The following is a 4,897-nucleotide window of genomic DNA, read 5'->3' on the forward strand; positions in this document are numbered from 1 at the left end:
ATTTAATCCTATATATTTATGACTATTAACTTGTTCAATTATTTTAATCATCAAATTCTGGTGATCCACCATAAACAGCTGTTGACAGGATTAAAGTGATCGAAGATAATAATGTAAATTTCTGTATCCACGGAACAAAAGAAGAGTTACGAATGGGATTTCGAACAATTCGAGTTCGAGTTAAGGAGGATTTTCTGTATTGCTTATTAAAGCAAAATGTTCATTGTCCAAATTGATCAAATAAATTAATATTAAATGTAATTAATACGGGCAAGTATCGACGGAACTATTCTTTATTCAAGAACGTTTTACATAAGGACATTTTAATTACATATTAACAATTCAAGTATTGATATGAAGTTATTATAATAAAATTTATTAAAGGGAAAACGTGTTTCCAACAAACTTATCGTACATAAACTCTGTTCTGTATATTGAAACAGAAATTGAAAATTTCAGAAAATTCAAAAATATGAAACATTTTTTTTTTAAACCATGTGCTAAAAAAATACCAAGATCAACGGAAATGTAACTTTTTTAAGAGAATTATGAAATTCTTAGAAAATTACGTCTGCATATAAATAATGTAATGTTTCTAATCTGAAACTGTACAAAGATTCGGAAAACATATCATTCTAATTTTAAAATCAGTTTTGCCGATATCTTTCGATTATTATACGTGTATAGATAATATAAGTTTTGAAGGAAAACTATTTCTAAATGAGAATATTGTAATGTTTTTTGTTTTTAATCACGGTTTCGAAGGAATTTCACGGGACTTAATTGACGTTAATACGGCGTTCATTTGGTATGGATCCGAAGATGTGCAATTAAGTTTCCTTTTTGTGTAAACTTCTGCTTACACACGTCACAACCGTAAGGCTTTTCTCCAGTGTGGGTCCGAAGGTGTTTAATTAAGTTTCCTTTCTGTGTAAACTTCTGCTTACACTCATCACAAGTGTAAGGCTTTTCTCCAGTGTGGGTCCGAAGATGTGCAATTAAGGTTCCTTTTTGTGTAAACTTCTGTTTACACTCGTCACAAGTGTAAGGATTTTCTCCAGTGTGGGTCCGGAGATGTGCAATTAAGTTTCCTTTTTGTGTAAACTTCTGTTTACACACGTCACAACTGTAAGGCTTTTCTCCAGTGTGGGTCCGAAGGTGTCTAATTAAAGTTACTTTTTCTCTAAACTTCTGTTTACACTGGTCACAAGTGTAAGGCTTTGGTCCGAAGGTGTTTAATTAAGTTTCCTTTCTGTGTAAACTTCTGCTTACACTGGTCACAAGTGTAAGGCTTTTCTCCAGTGTGGGTCCGAAGGTGTTTAATTAAGTTTCCTTTCTGTGTAAACTTCTGCTTACACTCATCACAAATGTAAGGCTTTTCTCCAGTGTGGGTCCGAAGATGTGCAATTAAGGATCCTTTTTGTGTAAACTTCTGTTTACACTCGTCACAAGTGTAAGGATTTTCTCCAGTGTGGGCCCGAAGGTGTTTAATTAAGTTTCCTTTATGTGTAAACTTCTTTTTACACTCGTCACAAGTGTAAGGCTTTTCTCCAGTGTGAGTCCGAAGGTGTTTAATTAAGTTTCCTTTATGTGTAAACTTCTGTTTACACTCGTCACAAGTGTAAGGCTTTTCTCCAGTGTGGGTCCGAAGGTGTGTAATTAAGTTTCCTTTTTGTGTAAACTTCTGTTTACACTCGTCACAAGTGTAAGGCTTTTCTCCAGTGTGGGTCCGGAGATGTGCAATTAAGGTTCCTTTTTGTGTAAACTTCTGTTTACACTCGTCACAAGTGTAAGGCCTTTCTCCTGTATGCTTTCTTTCATGACATTGCAAAGTATGTTTAGTTGTAAATTTCTTCTTACAGTATTTACATGAAAATTTCTTTCCGTTCCTTTTATCTGCAATTAAAAAATTTGTTTTAAATAATATTTTATCTATGTATAATTTATCAAAATTTTTCAATCAGAACAATAATTAACCACTAATAATATTTAATTAAAAATAAAAATTTTTATATCTAAAAGTAGATTTCTGCATCAAAACACAATAACTAATTTTACAGATGATAAAGTTCTAGTATAAATATATATTATTGCAAATATGTTCAACCAGAGCTAAATCACAAACAACATATTAAAGTAAACAATTTCTGTAAAACATTTTAAAAGCGTTTGTATATCTTCATGCTTTTGCATTGATCCTTATTTCTATATCCATGAAATAAATCTATCTTCTGCTTCTTCAATTATATTTTAAAATGAGGAGCATCGATGTAAGTAAAACAGCATACAATATTTTCTTTAATCTTGGAAAATATTTTCTTCTTAAACTGTTTCATCCAAAGAACAACTGAAAGTAATAACATGTATTAATTTAAATTTTATAGATTTTACTCCAAGTAACTTTTTAATATTAGAATGTTTGTTTTATTCATATCCCCATTGTTAAATGTAGAATTATATATATGTATATATGTTGGATTCAGATAAAAAGAATACTTTCCTTCGTAACACGTTTCTTATAAAAGAAATACACAACGTACAAGCCTGTAAAATACAAACTTTTAAGAGTGAATCGTGGATTTCATTCTTGCTGGATTGAATTTCGTTCTTCTCCTTTTTAGATTCTGTTTTCTGAATTTTCAGGGTGAAAATTAGCTAAATGAAAAAATAAAAGACATTTCCAAATATCAGACAAATTCATATTCAAAATATTTTGTACAGTGATTAAAATTTCCATTCTCTACGCTAAATCTTTTAAAATAAATAATTAAAAAGAGAAGTTTTGCATCAAATTTACAGTGTACTGTACACATTTTTTGAAAAATTTATTGTAATTTTACTAAATCTACTCTGGTATTCAAACCTCAACTATGATCATATTAATTAATTAAAAATGCTTTCATTAACTTTTATTACTTAATTTAAAAAATTCAGCAACGAGTTGCTTAACTTACCCAGCAACATTTAAATCTGCTTGTGTGCCGCCACCTGTTATGGTATTTTTTAATTAAAAATAATTTTATATTTTTATTCCTTATAAAATCGCAAAAAGGTTAATTTTTAAAGTATGGATGGGTTTTATAAAAAAAAATTGTAAATGCTAATAACGAATGAAATCATTAAGTTTGAAATCATTAAGACCTTACTGGCGATATAACTTAACCCCGGTTTATACAAGCAAAATTGAATAGCAAAGCCAGCACCTAATACACAAACCTCCCTGAGAATTTAAGAAATTTTCTACAGAAAGCAAAGGAATTACTCCTATTAAGCTTCAAACAGGATGAAGAAAATATTACCTCCCACATACTCACACAAACATCCATAAATACAGAAAAATTGCTCTGAACTTTTTGTTTTTCATTTCTCGACTTTAAAGCAGTGGCGTACCGTGGGTGTCAGCCGCCCGGGGCGAAGGAAAATTTCGGCCCCCCTTATTTAAGTATTTCAATTTAAAAGACCAAAATTCAGTTTTGTCACAGAACAAGCAATGAAAAATTCAGTGGTAGTGCACCGACCTGTTTAAAATAGTTCTATTAGATATTAGTGGTGTATATGAACGCGAATGAATCGTACAAGCAAGAAAAAAAAAAAAAGGTCAACAGGTTTCGCAGGAATTCCTCGGACGAAAAAGTTACTGAAGTTCACCCGGCGAGCCGATTCCCGGACTGTCTGGACGATAGCACTATCGTAGGCGCGATGCATGCATAGATTAGGATGTTTCAAATTTTTACAAGATATTATTATTTATTGGGAAATTTTGCCGCCACCTAAAAAGTGCCGCTCGGGGCGGGCCGCCCCTGCCACGGTACGCCACTGGTTTAAAGGTTCCGAGTCCAAAAAAATGAAAAATCTTGGATCAGTTTTTGACCCATCGCCATAATTTTTCCCGGTTATATATAACAGCCGTGAAAGTAATTATTAAAGTAAAATAAATTTTTAAACTAGAGAAAGTTAGCAATTTAAATGATTATCAACAAAATAAAATACTATCAGAATATTCTAACATATTCCGTTTAGCTCACAACCCTTCTACGACGGCACGAAGTCTACATTTAGATCCCTACATAACGATGACCCCAAACTGTTATCAAGGTCAGAAATACACAAGGTTGAAAGTAAAGGAAAAAGCATCAATTATAACAAAGAGACTTTATTAACGCACCGGTATTTTCCGTGTATAATGTAAACAGATCTTCCCGAAAATATTAATATATTTGGATAACGTATATAAAATATAAATATAAATTAGAATGAAGATATGCTTCCTATAGTATATTGAAGTAGAGATGACTTTTAGATAACCCTTGTATATTGTATATAAAAATACAGCATAAATAATAACATGTACAAATAAGGTAACATGTACAAATAAAACTTATTAATTAATATATAAATTATTTTCTAAACGAATTTATTATTATTATTATTATTTTATATATACAAGGTATATATATATATATTCATAAACACTGGCTGATTATAGGCTGATTATCTATGTACAGTGAAAACTGCTTAGGCGTCCACCTGCATTCGACGGGCACCTGTCAAAACGGGCAAAAATTTCTGGCACGGAATAATTTATCCATAGAGTCTTCGTAAAAGTTAACTGTATTAAACGACCACCTGTGTAACGCGACCGCGGGCATCGATTTTTGGTCCGAAACAACATACAACACCTGTAATAAGCGAACACTTTCGCGAATGTATCTGGTCTAAACTATTGTAAGAACCCATCTCAACAACGTTTCCACCTCCTAATATAATGAATTAGTCTAAACTCTCGTTCGAACCCATCTCGGGCACTTCTCCCACCCTTGAAATTAGGTGCAGGTGTTAATAAATTAGTCTAGCAACAAAGGAAATTCATTTCAGTTTGTTGGAAAATGTCCGAAAT

At 31.8% G+C, this 4,897-nt stretch overlaps 1 long non-coding RNA gene and 1 pseudogene across 2 annotated transcripts in view; both read right to left on the bottom strand.

Moving 5' to 3' along the window:
- Window positions 1-509: 509 nt before the first annotated feature.
- On the bottom strand, window positions 510-1,903 carry LOC111622302 (annotated as a pseudogene).
- Window positions 1,904-2,112: 209 nt separating this feature from the next.
- LOC111622284 overlaps window positions 2,113-4,897 on the bottom strand; it is an 8,295-nt gene continuing 5,510 nt past the window's right edge. For both annotated transcript variants that reach the window (XR_002756239.1, XR_002756238.1), the window contains 2 exons: window positions 2,955-2,988; window positions 2,113-2,655 (listed from right to left, as the gene is read on the bottom strand). This is a non-coding gene — a long non-coding RNA (uncharacterized LOC111622284). The remainder of the gene's footprint in view (window positions 2,656-2,954; window positions 2,989-4,897) is intronic.

Source organism: Centruroides sculpturatus, unplaced genomic scaffold, assembly GCF_000671375.1.
Source record: "Centruroides sculpturatus isolate CEXI.00-Female unplaced genomic scaffold, Cexi_2.0 scaffold337, whole genome shotgun sequence".
Taxonomy (NCBI): domain Eukaryota; kingdom Metazoa; phylum Arthropoda; class Arachnida; order Scorpiones; family Buthidae; genus Centruroides; species Centruroides sculpturatus.